We start from the raw sequence: 18,750 nt of genomic DNA on the forward strand, positions 1-18,750 counted from the left end.
AAAATCTTGCTGGCATATGCAATAGTGTCTGCATTTGATGGCTGATTATGGGATGGATCCCCGGGTGGGCCAGTCTCTGGATGGTCCATCCTTTCATCTCAGCTCCAAACTTTGTAACTCCTTCCATGGGTGTCTTGTTCCTAATTCTATGAAGGGGCAAAGTGTCCACACTTTGGTATTCTTTCTTGAGTTTCATGTTCTTTGCAAATTGTATCTTGGGTATTCTAAGTTTCTGGGCTAATATTTACTTATCAGTGAATACATACCATGTGAGTTCTTTTGTAATTTTGTTACCTCACTCAGGATGATACCCTCCAGATCCATCCATTTGCCTAGGAATTTCATAAATTCATTGTTTTTAATAGCTGAGTAGTACTTCATTGTGTAAATGTACCACATTTTCTGTATCCTTTCCTCTGTTGAAGGACATCTGGGTTATTTCCAGCTTCTGGCTATTATAAATAAGGCTGCTATGAACATAGTGGGGCATGTGCTCTTATTACCAGTTGGAATATATGCCCAGGAGAGGTATTGCTGGATCTTCCAGTAGTACTATGTCCAATTTTCTGAGGAACTGACAGACTGATTTCCAGAGTGGTTATAGGAGCTTGAAATCCCACCAACAATGGAGGAGTGTTCCTCTTTTTCCACATCCTCACCAGCATCTGCTGTCATATGAATTTTTTATCTTAGCCATTCTGACTAGTGTGAGGTGGAATCTCAGGGTTGTTTTGATTTGCATTTCCCTCATGATTAAGGATGTTGACCATTTGTTCAAGTGCTTCTCTGCCCTTCGATAACCCTCAGTTGAGAATTCTTTGTTTAGCTCTATGCCCCATATTTTAAAGGGGTTGTTTTTCTGGAGTCCACCTTCTTGAGTTCTTTATATATATTGGATATTAGTCTGCTATCTGATTTAGGATTGGTAAAGATCCTTTCCCAGTCTTTTGGTGGTCCTTTTATTGATAGTATCTTTTGCCTTACAGAAGCTTTGCAATTATATGAGGTCCCATTTATCGATTCTTGATCTTAAAGCACAAGCCATTGCTGTTCTATTCAGGAATGTTTCTCCTGTGCCCATATCTTCGAGGCTTTCCCCCACTTTCTCCTCTACAAGTTTCAGTGTCTCTGGTTTTATGTGGAGCTCCTTGATCCACTTAGACTTGACCTTAGTACAAGGAGATAAGAGTAGATCAATTCAAATTCTTCTACATGATAACCTCCAGTTGTGCCAGCACCATTTTTTGAAAATGTTGTCTTTTTTCCACTGGATGTTTTTAGCTCCCTTGTCAAAGTTCAAGTAACCATAGGTGTGTGGGTTCATTTCTGAGTCTTCAATTCTATTCCATTGATCTACCTGTCTGTCACTGTACCAGTACCATGCAGTTTTTTTTTTTTTATCACAATTGCTCTGTAGTACAGCTTGAGATCAGGCATAGTGATTCCTCCAGAGGTTCTTTTATTGTTGAGAATAGTTTTGCTATCCTAGGTTTTTTGTTATTCCAGATGAATTTGCAAATTGCCCTTTCTAACTCAGGGAACTAAAATCATTTTTAAAAATTAATTAAATTAATTTACTTTGCATCCCACTCACTACCCCCTCCTGGTTAGCCCCTCCCACAGTCCTTCCCCCATACCTCCTCCCCCTCTACTTTGAGCAGGTACCCCCTCTTCAAGGGTAGCCCCTCAACCCTGGTACTTCAAGTCTAGACAACCCTGGTACGTCAAGTCTGTGAGGCTAGACAATTCCTCTACCATTGAGGCCATACAGAGTAACACCAGGTAGAAGACAGGCAACAGCTTTGGCATAGCCCCTGCTCCAGTTGTTAAGGATTCCTACAAAGACCAAGCTGCATATCTGCTACATATGTGCAGAGCAACCTAAGTCCATACTCTGTATGTTGGTTGGTTGGTAACACAAAATTTGAGATTCCCCCAGGGTCCAGGCTTGTTGACTCTGTTAGTCTTCCTCTGGAGTTCCTATCCTCTTTTTGGCCTGTAGTTCTTCCTTCTATTTTTCCATAAGAATTTCCAAACTCTATTCACTGTTTGGCTGTGGATAAGTGTATCTGTCTGTGTCTTCTACTGGGTTAAGTCTCTCAGAATAACAGGCTCCTGAATGCAAGCATAAAAGAACATCATTAATAGTGTCAGGGATTGGCACTTGTCCGTGGGATAAGTCATTTGGGCCAGTTATTGGTTGGCCATTCCCTCAGTCTCTGCTTCATTCCCTGTGGAGGGACTTTCTTAATTGTGTTCCCTCTGTTCAGATGACTTTATCTCATTTCAAGTTGACATAAAACTATCCAGCCCAAAGCTTTGTTCACTACACTACATTTTTGATTATTGTTGGAGAAAGAACATCAAGTTTTGTAGAGAGGTGAAGAGGATATGGAAAGACTTGGAGGAGGGGATCAAATATGATCAAAACCTATTTAAATTTTTTAAAAATGTCTTAAATGATAACAAAAATAACACAAAAAGAAACAAGAAAATCACAAATGTTAAAAAAAAAAGGATGTGATCACTTTCCTGTTTACCAACACTTCCAATCTTATACCCACCCCAAATGAATTGTATTAAAATCCAAATCAAAATGAAAAGAGTGGAGTAGTTGAAAGAGAGATTGGTCAGAGTGGGGTGCAGCTGATGTGGAGGAGCATTTTTGGATCTGTGTGTGCCCTCATCTTTATGCCGTGGTTTTCCAGAAGTATATAGGAATTCTTATGTACAGGGTTCTGCTGATATTTCCATTTCAATATCTAGCATGTAATCTTTGATTGCACAAATGGTAGTGAAGTACTTGAAGCCAAGCCAGGGTTCTAAGACATCTATTTTTCTCCTAAAGTTGTTTTAACAGCTGGAAGGGATGGAAGATGCTGTTGACCACATTTTGTATTTGTGTTTGTAACTAATTTTAAAAGTATACTCATGTCAAGTCACATTTCCTTAAGCCAAATTAAGCCTTAAATGCCAGAATTCAGGAGTGAGGTCACTGACCTTAGTTGTCTTCTGCCTTCGGTTTGCATATAGAAATCTTGGATATGGTTTTATATTAGCTGAGGGATATCTCCTATTCAGAATGCAACCTCACAAATTTGACAAAAGTCATAAAGAACAATGGTTTTTAGTTATCTCTGTACCTCACTGCTGGGTTTGTACTTTAGACCCAAACCTTTTAAATCTAAGGTGGATGTATCTAGTACAACACTATGATTGGAGCACAAGAAAGAATGGTTCAACAAATCTGCTTATTTCAATGTTTTTGTCCTAATTTTATGTTTATATTCATAATATAAAAGAAAAGTTTGCTTTAACAGTCAGTAAATAAATTTTATATTTACTTAGGACAGAATTTTCAACAATAGTGGAAATGCCTCTAAACATTCGTCTCTCAACCTGTGCTGTTTTTATGAATACTGACTTTAAAAGTACTGATAAAAAGAAAAAAAAAAATTCATCCTGAAAATATTGTCGATGTGCTACATCCTAGAGTACAAAGTATTCAAAGTTAATTATTTATATAAAATAAATAAGTGCATCCATCTCATTAATATGAAAATGTGACTTCTTAAGAAATGTTGAAATTGTGGATATACATATGTAGGTCAAATAAAATTTTAAAATGTATCTCTTTATGATTTCTTATTATTAAATGTTGGATTTGTTGACATATTTCACTTCCTTATCTACCCAGGGTCCTGTAAAAATTTCAAGGAATGGAAGGAATAATAAGCAGAAAATACTTAAAAAAAATCCATCTCTGTAATATGAGGGGATCATGCTCCTGTACCACCATGTAAGTGGGGCACCCCAATCTCGTTCACCCTGGGACTGATTTGTGTTTTCCTTTATTGTCTAGAATTCATACCCTACTGTAGACTTCCTGAAGTTTAAGGATTTATCCTTAAAATGTCTGAATTTGGACAAGCTTTCTTACCTTGACTAGCCTGTCAGTCTAGTTCTTTGTCTGTGAACAGATATGGAGGACTGATGACCTGCAGAATAATCTCCCTAGAGATCCCAAACAAAGATGCCACATAAACAACAGTCAGACCTCAAGCCAGAAAGGCTCAATTCTTCTCCTGTTGTTAACATTAAAACCAATCAAAGTTCTCCAAATGTGGAGAATTATCGTTTTAGCAAACAAACTATGGACAAAAATTATCAAGTCTACAAAATAATAATAACTATTTAAAACATTGTTTTTTTTAATTTTTGTTTAAATACTGCTGATCGTGCTTTAGAATGGGTTTCATAATTATTTATAGTTTTCCTAAATCTATTAATAGCAGAGTACAGAAACTTAGTGGCATCAGAGTCAAACATCTTGCAATAAGCTCAAAGTATTTCCACCCTATGTCATTAATGTAATAAATTGTATGCTTTAATTATAAATGAAGATATAGATTGTGAATTATTTTCTCAGGAAATGTTTATTAATAATATATGATTCATATATTTTCATAGATATAGTCCTGAGTTTAAAATGAGTTGAGAAACAGAGAATCACAATGTTATGAAATGAAATTAATCCACTTTAAGTGAACAAATGTTAGCTGCGCCTAGAAGACATTCAATTAAATTGTAAAGTTGGCTTGTCATTATAAAATATGACATACATTAAAAGGCTAAAAGGCACCTGAAAATAGGAAGTGTTTTCTCCATTTGAAATCATGAACCTAATTCTTGGTCTCCAGATAAAAAATAAAAACTATATAATAAAGATAAATGGTCCTTGTTTTGTAACCCCACGGAGAGCACTCTCCTAAATGAAAGTAGTTCTGCTGTGGTGAATTGTGATGTTTTTTCATACTCCTGCACAAAGAAGAGGCATCTGCAAATCTAATTCTCTAGAAATACTCCTGTGCTGCTCTTAAGTAGACTAGCAAGGGATCAAATAGGAAAAAGGCTGGTGTGTATACAGAGCCAACGGTTTATTCAACAGGCACAGTATCTTTTTTTTTTTTCCAGTAAATATTTCCTTTGTATTCTGTAGTCAAACCTTACATTAGACACTCAGAATCCTCAAATTGTTATAGGACCTTTTACTTAAACAGGAGAAAATATGTCTGGTAAGCCCCAAGACTTAAAAAACCAAGATGTCTTAAAATTACATCATGATAAGTAGTGCTATGCTCTCAGCATTTAAATTATAGAAAATTGTAGTATAGTTGTTCCAAGAAGAAAATGGCCTAACTGTAGAAATCTAGTAGATTCTACTGAACAAAATTCTAAAGTTGATGTAAAGGCCTCAGTCAACATAAGCAAATAAAACAATGTGTGATGATGATTTTTCAGATGTTAGCTGTGTGAGTGGAATGAAGCTAGGCAGAGAGGAGATAATAATAGAAGCAAGGGGGTGAGGAAGGGAGACGCAGGTAAGGCAGCAGAGAAGGAGGAAGGAGGGAGGAAGGAAAGAAGAAAGGCAGCTGGGACAGAAACATGGGAGAGGGAATGGACAGAGGAAGAGAGGAAGTGAGGAAAGAAAGCCCTTTCTATTAATAAAATATAACAAAATCGTTACAAATTAAACAATAAAAATGTTAGTATTTGCTCTCACCTGAAACAGGTGAACGGGTAGAATAAGAAAATAAGCCGGAAACAAGTTATTCCAAGATAACTGAACAACAACAAGGATGCTGGGGCGTGGAAGGAGCCCATAACATTTTATCTACTATGTTTTGGAGTTTTGAAACACGTGCATGCTGTAAAGTAATTGACAGTTCATTTACTTAAACACATAAGCTTGTATTAAAATCAGGATAAAACAAATGTATATCACTATAAAAGAAAATAGGCTTTCCCAGTGGATTAGAGCTGGTTCACAACTAAAACCTCAACTGTGCACACTAGCTTTCCTGGTACCAGAATTTGCCTTGTAAGTTTTCAAAGAGGGAAGAGAACTCTATTTCTATTCAGCTATGGCACCAATGTATTGCAACTATAGCATGCCTGGCACAATAACCCCAAGGGTTCAGTTTTGTCTTGCATATATTGGTGGTAACCAACTACACTCTTATTGGTCTTAAGGTCTGTTTAACAACAGGAAATTATACCTAGTCCTCAAAGCATAGCACAGACTAATTTGGTCATCAATCTTGAAGCTGATCTAAAACTGTGACTTTATTATACAACTATAGTTCATATCTGATTCTAAATATTTATTCTTACAATCATAGAGAAGCAGAGCTCTCACCCCTAATTAGGAAAGCCTCACTTTGCACTAGATAGATAAGATTTCAATAAACTACAGCTGCTCAAAATATATAGAACAAGTAGTTATATAGTACCAGTACATACATCAGTAACATAGCTCCGTGCCCTGGACACAAGATGAAGTGGAAAAAAAAGTCATAGAAACAGTAAATCTGTGGTGAGACTGCATGTTCTAGAAAAGGCAAGGACTGACAACCATGCAGTGGCAACATCATGGCTGTCTAAACAAGACTAGAACAAGCATGGCAGAGAAAAGACATGCTACCAAAATAGGGAGTCATCTTGTAGGTCCCCAACATAGTCAAAGAACTACAGGTTGTTGTGGTAGTAGGTTGTGAGTTAAGCTGCTCTGAACTCCCCACAGGTGGCGCTTGCTTCTGCTACTGCCCATCAGAAAGCTCTGTATTCACAATTGAAAGATGCATATGCATGCAACCTTATATTTAATATGCCCTAAGCAGTTCAAAGGCCAGAACACTTACAATCCCAGACTCAAACAGGGAAGTGGCCCCCAAGGCCAATTCAATGACTCTTACATGACTGGATTCTTTCTCTCTTGCTCCCTCAAGTCTGATCTCTCTGCTTCCCTGTCACAGTGATTCTAAACACTCCTCTCTCCTGCTCCATTGCCAGGGAAATCTAAAGTCTCTCCTCTGTCTCCCTGCCCAGCCTTTGGCCGCTGACAACATTATTTCCCAATCAGAGTCATTGGATGCAGGGACTGTCAGAGTCTCACATGCAGATGTGCAAATTCTCACGGGATTTTGGGAACTGAATAACACAAATACCACCAGAACCGATCCAGAAGAACAGGCAACTGGGAAATCCTGAAGATAAGATAAATTGTCTTCCCCAGGGAAGAACCCATCAATTGGTTATCCAATGCTAAATGTTTAATCATATATATATGATTAAACTGTATATATATATATATATATATATATATATATATATATATACATACACACACACACAGTTCAAGAAAAGAGGCCATGAAATTTGAGAGAAAACAAGGGTTCACATGGGAGGAGTAGCTGGGAAGAAAAGAAAGGAGGAAATGACATAATTATATTTTCATTTGTGTAGTCTCCCCTCCCCCAGCCTGAAACCTGCTTGCTCAGGGGTGGAGCTTCCTGCTCATTTGTTCTGCCACGCCCACTGCTAGAACCTGCAGAGCCACACACGTGCACCTTTCTACTGGACTAGAGTTTATTCGGCGGGAATCGGGTCCCCTCCCCCTTCCTTTATAACTAGTGTCGCAACAATAAAATTTGAGCTTTGATCAGAATGAATTTGTCTTAGCTCCGTTTCTTCTTCCTTGAACCATGGGCAACAGCAGTATCTTACCTAAAAATTTTTTTACTAATTGTACTTCAAGCCTTACTCCTCTGGCCTGAAACAACTCCTGAAAACTATGGGCAACCGCCTGATCCATGACTTTAAACCCTTTCTTCTTCCACCTAAGCAGCTTCCTAAAAAGCTGTGGCCAACCTGCCTGTTTCCGTTTCTAGTTCCGATTAACACGCTGCTGACCCAAGCAGAACCAGCGTTGGGTTAGCACTGATTCAAGCTTAATTCGTGAACAAATTAAAATGATATATAAGATGTGAGTCAGAAATCAACTTTCAGCTATTATGTGTAGTATATGTGTGGTAGTTATCGGATGTTTTAGATTTTTGGTTACAGCTCTGCAGTAAATGAACATTGATGAATAACAAAGCTAAGTATGTTGTGTGTTATCTAATAAGTCTGAAATAAAAAATATATAACTTAATAAATGCTCTCTTTTATCTATTTCTGTTCCAAACCTCAACAGGATTCCATCCCTGTAACAAGTAAAGATGAGACAGTGTAGAAAGAAAGGACAGAGAATATACTGCATTCAAGCATGTGTGTGTTAACGGCCATGGTGTCTTCAAGCATGTGTGTGTTAACGGCCATGGTGTCTTCAAGCATGTGTGTGTTAACGGCCATGGTGTCTTCAAGCATGTGTGTGTTAACGGCCATGGTGTCTTCAAGCATGTGTGTGTTAACGGCCATGGTGTCTTCAAGCATGTGTGTGTTAACGGCCATGGTGTCTTCAAGCATGTGTGTGTTAACGGCCATGGTGTCTTCAAGCATGTGTGTGTTAACGGCCATGGTGTCTTCAAGCATGTGTGTGTTAACGGCCATGGTGTCTTCAAGCATGTGTGTGTTAACGGCCATGGTGTCTTCAAGCATGTGTGTGTTAACGGCCATGGTGTCTTCAAGCATGTGTGTGTTAACGGCCATGGTGTCTTCAAGCATGTGTGTGTTAATGGCCATGGTGTCTTCAAGCATGTGTGTGTTAACGGCCATGGTGTCTTCAAGCATGTGTGTGTTAACGGCCATGGTGTCTTCAAGCATGTGTGTGTTAACGGCCATGGTGTCTTCAAGCATGTGTGTGTTAACGGCCATGGTGTCTTCAAGCATGTGTGTGTTAACGGCCATGGTGTCTTCAAAGCCCAGCAGCTACAGAGCACTTGCTGGTTCCCTGTGCGATTAAAACTCGTTTTCCATTTTCTTGATTTTCTCATTGTTGGTGCATGAAAAATAGAGTGTAAAATAAATAGATATCACCAAGCATGGGTTCACAAGTATGAAGAGTACACACAAGTGGTAACAGTATTTAAAAGTGTCAGTGAGACAGTCAGGGTCTACTCTAAGCACAAAACCAAACACGAAGCAGCCATTCCATGTAAAATATCCCACTCTGATTTTCCTCTTCCTTGATATATATTTAAAGATAAAAAGGGAAGACAAAATATTACTGCAAAAGAAATAGATTAACATCCTGTAAATTATACTTTCAATCATTTTCCTGATCAAAAACTTACACACAATGCTCATGTTAAGTTTCAAAACCTCCAAAACCAAGTTTATCGTACTTAGAAATGTATGTATGTTCACATATTATATAATCAACTTTTCATGCTGGTGTACATTTTTTCCAACTGAAAATATCTTTTAAAATATGTTAATAAATGAATTCATTTATGAAGTTTTATAATATCACCTATTAATATTAAATAAGTATTAGAGTTTTTAGTCAGCTACAATTATAAGAAATGGTTGAACACATGGTATTTTTTCATTAAAAACTGTATAATCAGTCTATATTCCTCTACAAAAACAGATGTATGCACTTTCATATATACCCCGTTTTGATAAATTTTGATAAGCAATTTTATAAGAAAGGTTCTCATTATATAACATTAGCTGGCCTGGAACTCGCTATGTAGATCAAGCTGACCTTGATCTTACAGAGATCTGATTACCTCTGCCCTCTGAGTTCTAGAATTAAAGATATTAGCCACCACGCCTGACATTTGCTTAAAACATTAAATTGTTCCTTGAAATTTCCAACCAGACTCATTATATTTTTATTATTCTTCTAAAAGTGAATAGTATACTATTCACATTTTTCACAAAAGTTATTAATATTAAATCAGAATTTTGGGTGATTCATAATATGTAATATTACTTATATCCAAATAATATTTTATCTTTACAACTCAGGTTAATTTTATTTTATTTAGGCTTTTACACAGTGTGTATACATTGTGGAGTGTGTAAGTGTGTGTGTGTGTGTGTGTGTGTGTGTGTGTGTGGTGTGTAAGAGCATAGGCATTCATTTACTATGGTGTTCATGCAGAGATCAGAAGACAATTGTTGCTTTTTTTTCTTACACTCTGGCTTCTAGGGATCAAAGTCAGGTCATCAGGTTTTTGCAGCAAGCATTTCTACCCACTGAACTATCTCAGTAACATGACATTTTTCATCATTTTTACAGTCAATATCTAATAATTCCTCATAGTTTTAGATTCCTCTTCAAATGTTTGAATCTGTTATGGGATTCTTTATTGTTATGAGTTATTCAACCATGTTTTATCACACATTTCCCACGGAAGATACTGATTTAAATCTGATCTAAACAACTCGGCTAAGGATGCAGGATTTCCAGGTATCATTCTGTTGTGTTGTTTTAGTGTTGGGAAGTAAGCCATCAAAATCAGTGTTGTCTTCAGCAATGTCCTGTCATCACTGGATATGTGTGAAAGTGTTTTTCAGGCTCTTCAAAGCATCTTGGGATATGTGCAACTTCACACAATTGGAGAGAGTTAAATTATTTTAATAGGGAAAGCAATGTCATTGAAGTGGATAAATGATATTTCTTATGATGTGGCAGCAAATCATTGACTTGTGTAAATTATGAAAAGAAACAGTTGACAGGAAAAGAAACAGGGCATTGCAGTAAGGGCATATGAGTGGAGTTGAGCCATCACATGTGGAAGTTAAAAGCATCATCAAAAGGTCTCAGTAAAGCACTTTATTTTATAAACAAATAAATAATAATAAGATATATCATTTGATAGCCCATCTGTAACTAGATCAACTACATCATGTTTCACAAGGTATGATAATCTCGCAGTCTGCCAAGTCCAGTTAGAGCCACAGGAAGCACATTTGTTTTTCTATAATATTACTGGCTGTAGATCAAAAGCTGAAGATACGCTAGGTTGATTTTTCAGTACAAGGTGTAAAAAGCTAAAAACAAATGGACAATGATATATGTATAAGGAAGTCATTAAGAATTTCACAGCCCTTATATTTTAAACTGAGATGGCACTTATTCCCCTATATAAAATTTTACTAAACTATTATCTGGATAGGTACTAGGACATTAACTTTAAAGTTGTCTTAAACTGTGATTGAATGTAAAATGCTTTGTACAATTTGGGAAACCATTACAAATACATAGCAGGCGATTTTATTCCCTATTCCATAAGGTTTCTTGAGAAAATAGGAAGTGATTAGGCCTGGAGAGATGGTTTCAGTGTGTAAGATAATTTGCTAGTTCTTTGTTTGTTTGTTTTTGTTTTTTGTTTGTTTTAAAATTAGGGTCAGAGTCTGGATCCCAAACTATAGCAGGCAGCTCACCACTGGCTGTAACTGTAGCTCCAGGGGTCAGACACCTCTTGTCTTCTTTGTCAATTACACAACAACACACTCACACACACACAAAACAAACATAAATGCAAAATAAGAAATAAAATTATAAGAAGAAAGTTGAATGAAGATATGTAAATTGTTTTCGATTATTGTGGACATGATAAAATATTAATCACACAGACAACCATTGATGCAAATAAAAAATAAGATTAGAAAAAAGTTGAATGAAGACATTCAAATTGTTATAGATTATTATGGACAAGATAAAATATTAACATTTTAACTACTTTGACACATTATTAATGTTGGAATAGGAAGAAATGGCAGTTTTCATTATGTATAGTCAAGTATCCTATCCAAGTAAAATGTATATACACATAAGTAATAAATTACATATATCTTAAACCTCCATAAGCAATATATTGACAATTTCTATGGTCTAGAAAGATTTCTATATACTTTTCCTATCTGCCACAGTCTCCTAATGATCTTTTAATAATTTAGTAGTCTATAATTTTAGTATGAATTTTAAAAGATAGTTTAAACCACACTCACAGTATTCTTTATATATATTTTCATTTTAAGTTAACCATTGGTCACTTTATTCAATATGTCTTCAGAGTTGTTTTGACCATAGCAATAAGTGTGGGAAAATACAAGTAAGAATTGGTTGCATCAGATAAAATCAACTAAATCCTCTTGACGGAAAATGTTAGAACTGCTTAAACATTGATAAAAGTACTCATAATTCTAATTTTTTCACTTACTTTGTGTAAAACATGAAATCCACAACTTATGGCTGGTTCATAGATTACTTTGAGCTATGAAATCAAACTATGCTTGTTATGTTATTTATAGCATGAAACAATTAAATTGTGAGAGGCATGGAAATGTGAGAGAGAGGAGAAAACTGTGTGTTTGCGTATAACCTTTTGTTCTTGACTGCCTGATTATTTCTGCAGGCGGTAGAAAGGATATCACAAATTATTAGTCAGATAATTTATTTTGGAGCTGGCTCAAAATCGTAAAGATAATATACTTTAATTTCATCTCATTTCACCATTGAAATTGTTAAAACTGTAGTCTTGTTAAATGTCGGAAGGTTATAAAGCCTGCTAGTGGGGAAATTCTGCCTATAGTCCAATACTTCTGAGAGCATGCTCAGTGGTTTTAACACTGCTGCAGTTTTATCGTTTCTGAATTTCTCAAGTGCACAGAAGGGAAACTAGTCTCAATAAAGTGAAAAATGGCCCTTAAATGTTAGTAAATATAGCTAGCCAGCCTCTGTAATTTAGACTGAAGGAGAAATTGGTATAACTTGTGAGGAAGGACCTGTTAGTAATCAGAATATATGTGTGATAGTATTAGTTTGTGGCTGGAGCTACAAGATTCCGTTGTTAGTACAATATTTATTTGCTTTTAATATTTAAAACAACACCATTGCTCTGGAATTTATTTTCTCCCTATTATTAAACCCAGAAAAAAAGTTTTACAAGGAAGTACCATCTGACTATAAAGTCATATGGAAACTTTTGGTTAATATATGTATTTTGAACCAACACTTAGAAAATTATTGTATCATTGCAGATGCAAATAAAAATATACAATAGTATTCAATATCAGGGGATAGAGAGATGACTTGGTGGTTAAGAGCACTGGCTACTCATGTAGAGGTCCTGAGTTCAATTCCCAGAAACTACATTGTGGCTCACAAATATCTGTAATGAGATCTGACTCCCTCTTCTGGAGTGTCTGATGACAGCTACAGAGTACTCATATAAATAAATAAATAAATAAATAAATAAATATTTTTGGAAAAAGTAAAAAAAAAAAAAAAAAGAAAGAAAGAAAAGAAATAGCCAATGTCAAACAACACACATTAGAAATCTAAGAAAAATCCCAGAACACATCAAATGTTAACTTACCCATTGGCTCAGGGTAATTTTCCTTTCATTAAATGATGGTCATTGAATATACTTTTGGGGACAAACCTACATAAGTGGAAAAAATTGTAGCTGGACGTATATACCTAACTGATGCCGCTTTTCTTCCAGCATGATTCAGATGACTGTATTTAGTAGACAGTGGGAAGCAATAACACTTCTCTGAAATGGAGACCATTGGGTCTCTCATCAAATACCAAAGTCCAAAGGACAAGTAGTTGCCCTTTTTATTTCTCATTTTCCTGTCATGGAGATATGATAAAAAATATTAAAGGCAACGTATTTCATGAGATTCCTGTAAGAATAAAATGTGATAATGGGTACAGAAACTTACTGGCAAAGTTTAAAGACTGAATTAATTTGAGTGATCATTTCATTGTAGACAGAATGTTTTTATCAGACATATTTAAAAACTGTGGTCACAACATTTCTCCAAATTCTTATGAATATGTCTAGTATTTCCAAAGAAAAGATGAAATGGTTTTAAGAAAAACTTCTAGATGCAGCTTAAACAATCTAGAAATTAATTTTGTGCTCTGCATCACTTTGGATATTTGCTACTGCATTTGCATTTTGGGGAGGTTGAATAGCATACATCATCCTAAATTCCAACTAGTTAATACACAAAGGAGGAGACATGCTTGAAATACTTTTCTATTAAAAGTAATGACTACACGTGATTATTTGAATGAGTCAAGAAAATGATAATGCCTTTTAGTTCTTTACTGTTTTTCTGTAAGAGTATCAATACACTTCTTCATCCTCTGCCCCACAGTTCCTTCCAGTCTCTCTCCTACTGCTCTGCAGATCATGGCTTTTCATTACTTAATTATTATTTTTAAATATACGGATTTATTCACAAACACACACAATCGCACACATACACTCTTCTCAGTCCATTTTGTGTTGCTTGTATCTATTCTTTTTAGGGCTGACCACTTAATATTGGATAACCGATTAACCAATTTGAAGGCTTATCCCTGGAAAAGGTTAATTCTACCTCTCTCTACAGTGTTTAATGCCATAGAATTCTCCATCTAGAGGTAGTGCCCTGTGAGATTCATCCACATACATTGGCATGTCTGTTGGTGTTCTTCAGGTCTTGTTCAGGCAGCCATATACTTGATATTTGCTTGATATGGCTTCCCCCATCATGTCTTGAAGACACGATTTCACTCTTTCTCTGGCCCTTATTCTGGACGCTGTTATTCTGTTTCCTCCCCTGGGATGTTACCTGAGCCTTAGGTGGTTTGCTTGTTTGTTTGTTTGTTTGCCAAAATATGCTATATGCTACTGAATTAAAAACAAAACAATATTTTTGAAAACTTGAGGTTGAGTTTACTTTTAGGCTAGTTTATTTTTTTAAATTTTATTTTGTAATAACGTATCCTAATATAGTAAAAACAACCTATTGCAATGAAATGTTTATTCAGTTATAAAACCTAAAGCAAAAAAATGCCAAAGTAACTTCCTGATCCCAAAGCATATATTTACCCTTGTTTTCTAAACTGGAAATTTTATCAAACCCATTCAATTTTTATAGATAGTTATTTTTTCTAGTTCTATATTTTCTGTGAACTGACTCTTTGACACTGTTCAGTTTGTTTATATTTTCTGAGCTTGAATTAACAACATAATTAAGAGAAACCCCGCAAAATGGCTCGCTGGTAAAGGTGTTTGTGACCAAGTATGACCATCTAACTTAGATTTCCAGAACCCACATGATGGAAGGAAAGAAATGACTTCTAAAAGTTGTTCTCTGGCCACTAAAATACTCAATGGATATATGACATGTTTAAAGGCAATTAAAAGATAGTATAGTGTGGATAACAGTGTAAGGCTTCATATGCCATACACAAAAGCTTTAAGCCACAGCTGAAGTTTATTCAGAGTCCAGGGAACAGGCAAGTATTGGATGTGTAGCAGGAACTAATGCTTCCACACGGCTCAAGACTCTTCACACTCTCCCCATGGTGTAGTTTTTCTCATAAAATCTTTCAGAGGTCAGGCACAGAGTCACATATACCAAAGACCCACTGTCTGTAGGGACGGGTTAGCAAAAGGTCTTACTTTGGGAATGGAATGTCTTGGCGTGTCCATGGATCAGGGATGTTAGAATATTCAGCCAAACCATCTTCGCCGGCACAATGGCAGTTCCTTACTATACACCTGCGTAACCTTTTTAATGATACTTGCTGGCAGACAGGGTTTGGGAAAATTAGAACACTGTTAAGTCTTTTAAAAGTTTTGTTTTCCCCTCTGATCATAGCTTTATTGAATATTTTATTAATTTACATTTCAGATGTTATCCCCTTTCCCGGTTTCCCCTCCATAAATCCCCTATGCCCTCCCTCTTCCCATGCTTCTATGAGGGTGTTCCCCTACTCACCCACCCACTCCCATCTCACCGACCCTGCATTCCCCAACACTGGGGCATGAAGCTTTTACAGGACCAAGGGCCTCTGCACCATTTAATTGAAGGCTCACAGAATGGGACTGGGAACGATACAGTTTTGAGAGCGCTGTAACTGCAGGAACAACTTACACTACACATCAGAGCCCTGAAACAACGTAATCATGCTATCACTTGTAAGTGCCCCGTTAAAGCCAGTCTGGAGCGCTGTGAAGAAATTAGCAGCCCTGTTCCTGTTTGCTATTTATGAGCTGGACGCATTAGTTTCGATTTAAGGGGCCTCTTTTCTGCTGGAGCTCCCCACTGCCTGGCTATAATTGGATAATGCGCTTCCTGCTTAAGAGTAGCAAAAGTTGCTGCTTTCTGAAGTGAATCGATCAAGCTTTTTTTTTTTTTTTTCACCTTCAGCTCTCATCCTCCACCAGTTGAGGGAGCACCAGACCTCTTCACAGGAGACTGGAGGAACCCCCTCCTTCTGGGGCCTCTCCCTAGAAATCTTGTTTCCTCCCAAAGGGACCCAGCCCTAGCCACAGCAGTTCAGTTACAGCCTTGAGTTTTCTTTCAGCAAGAAGTTTCACCACCACAGTGTTAGTCTATTAATGAGAGAGATCAAAAAGGAAAGTTTACTTGGTGTGTACAAGGCAAACAGATTCCCTATTGTGTTTATTTGGGACATTTTGTTAAATGGGTTTGGTAGTTTTCGAAACTAAATGTGAGTACTATTACTGTAATACAAAAGGAGAGTGCTCTCTCTCTCTCTCTCTCTCTCTCTCTCTCTCTCTCTCTCACACACACACACACACACACACACACACACACACGCACAAAGGGATGCCATATGTCCCAGTTGCGACCTACATGGAGAAGGCAGGCTGAATATGTCACACAGTATTATTGTGAGAGGACAGTCGTCAGTTTCCTTTCTGGCAATGAGAATTTTCTCACCCTCAAGACATGCAAATGACTTTTTTCATCTGTTCTTTTTATGTTATTTGCATAATTTTCTCCTGCAAAAGTGAGAGCTGTCAAGAATTAACCATTTGAGGCTTCCACAGTCAGTTCTGTGACCTTTTCCAGAGCCTTAGATCTCTCCTGGGACCTAGTAACTTTGGATGTGGGAGAGTGGAGGATACTGAGAAGTGGGAGAAAGGGGGGATAGTGGAGGAAGAGGATCAGCAGGTATGGAATAATACCTCACTACATTTAAACAATTGCTTCATACTTATTCCCTTGGATAGAAATACCTTTCTTGCTGTTTCTTTCTTCTCATCAGCATTTAATAGAAATGATGTCTCTGTTAGGTGTGATGGACTCTTACGTTACTTTGGGTAACCACATGAATCTTTTTGTTTTGTTTTGTTTTGTTTTGTTTTGTTTTGTTTTTGTTAAGTGTGATACTCATTTCAAATGCTATTTGAAAAAAAAGGTACCGGAGCAGATCTCTGTCTTACATGCATTGGTTTGTAAGCTTGTGTCTGCACGAAACTGCCAGATAGGCTTGTTTAGTGTGAATCCTGTCTTTTTACAAGTCAGAGAGTTGCCCTCTGGAGGGCTGTAATAAACCTTTAAAGTCATTTTAGTTAGACAAAGGTTGATATATGCAGCAAGCTAGGGGCAAAGGCAAATGCAGCGATCTCTTTTATCACGATGCTTTAAACATGTTTCAGGTTTAGGCTTGGCTTACAAATCAGCCCGATCAGTCTAGTAATTGTCTCGCCGCACCTTATATCTAACACGAATGCATCTTCCAACATCCGCTGGAGAAAGCAGATTTGCTGAAGCCCCGCAATGGCTAACACTGTTTCTAATCAGCCTATAAATTATAGTCATAGTTGTAGTTTATCCATCAGGCTGGGAAAGACCAGTTTCCCAAGTGGGCTTGCTTCCTTTTCTGATTCCCAGGAGACCCACAACCTCTCCGCATGCTTTGCCTGCACGCAGGGGGAGCATTGCTTGCTAATCAGGTCAATGAATACCGCCTGGCTCCAGGGACATGACAGGCGTCCATCACAGCAGTTAGGGAGACTGAAAACAGTACAGGTTCACGGAGAAACTCCCGCTAGAAAACATCGCTCAGTCCTAATTTACTCACTGAGAAATCTCCAAGGATTTCAGCTGATCCTTTTTCTCCCTTCAGACAGCGAGGAGCTTGGCATAAACACAGGCAAAGGAGAAGAGCACGCTGCCCCTCTGTGGGTGTTGATTGAAAACTTCGATCTCCTCACCCGTTTATGGTTGATCTGAAGGATTTCTCACTTGATCACCGAGAGTATTTCAATTAAGGTAAGTGCTGCTGCGCCTGACTGGCTGCATCGCGCGGAATCTCTGCACGGGAAAGTTCTTACTGTCTGCCCTGACATTCTGCACTGCAGTAAGTGGCTATCTAAAGCAGGGGAAGGCTTAGTTTTACAAGCAAGTGTCCTGGATGGGAGACTGAATTTGGAGATAATGGCATTTCAGAGGAGTCCTTATCAAATCTGATAGTTCTGCATTTCACAAAAGAAAAATAAAGGGATATACGGGGTGAGGGGGAGATGACTTCATTTTTGCTTCTGTAATACCCGATTAAAAACCTGCAGGATGTCAAGGTAACTTGAATTTGTTTGAAGTTATTCCACGATGTCAGGGATAAAATTGGATTCTTAAAACCTTCTAAGTTTAATTGGGGGCAAAGAAATTTGCAAATAATTTCTGAGATCTTGGTCAGGTCTCTAGTATGTCCCTGAGCTGCCTTTAGATATAAGGATGTGAGACTAAGTCTCTGAGAGTTTAAAAGTGTACATTTAAGAGATGAACTTTAATATAGGGTCTAGCAAATGTTTTTCAGAGAAATGAGCTAGAACATTAATTATTCTATTGACATAATGTGTAGTCCCTATATAAGATAGATGGAATTCGCTTATGAGATAGGTTTTGAAAAGAAAGAAAATATTGCTTTCTGAAATGTTTGCTTTTAGGAAGGTAAATCAAGGTATTATGTTGAATCTTGACTTTTAGGTATATCATTTCTGAAGTTAATTTTGCAATCCACCTATAGTTAATTGAGGCTAGGTTAACGGGTCACACACAGTTTAGGGCAATTATCCACCCACTTTCAAGAAAATAGTCCATCTTATTTCTTCTGAATCCCTTCTCTTCTATTTGTGGAAAGTATCTAGAAAGATCATGGTAAAACTTTTCCCAAAGTTAATTTAATTAGGTAAA

The 18,750-nt window shown here is 37.1% G+C and overlaps 1 protein-coding gene across 11 annotated transcripts in view; it reads left to right on the forward strand.

The window, feature by feature from the left end:
* The window catches only part of Cdh12 (cadherin 12), a 1,149,544-nt gene that overhangs the window by 644,773 nt on the left and 486,021 nt on the right, over positions 1-18,750 (forward strand). For 7 of the 11 annotated variants that reach the window (XM_011245344.3, XM_011245342.3, XM_011245345.3 and 4 more), the window contains one exon: positions 17,684-17,829. The exons of 1 other annotated variant lie outside the window; for it this stretch is intronic. The gene's annotated coding sequence lies outside the window, so the exon portion shown is untranslated. Of the gene's footprint in view, positions 1-16,007; positions 16,726-17,683; positions 17,830-18,750 lie in introns of those variants that run through there. 3 more of the 11 variants (XM_017316547.2, XM_011245347.3, NM_001008420.2) reach the window with 3 other exon arrangements.

This window comes from Mus musculus, chromosome 15 (genome assembly GCF_000001635.26).
Source record: "Mus musculus strain C57BL/6J chromosome 15, GRCm38.p6 C57BL/6J".
NCBI lineage: Eukaryota > Metazoa > Chordata > Mammalia > Rodentia > Muridae > Mus > Mus musculus.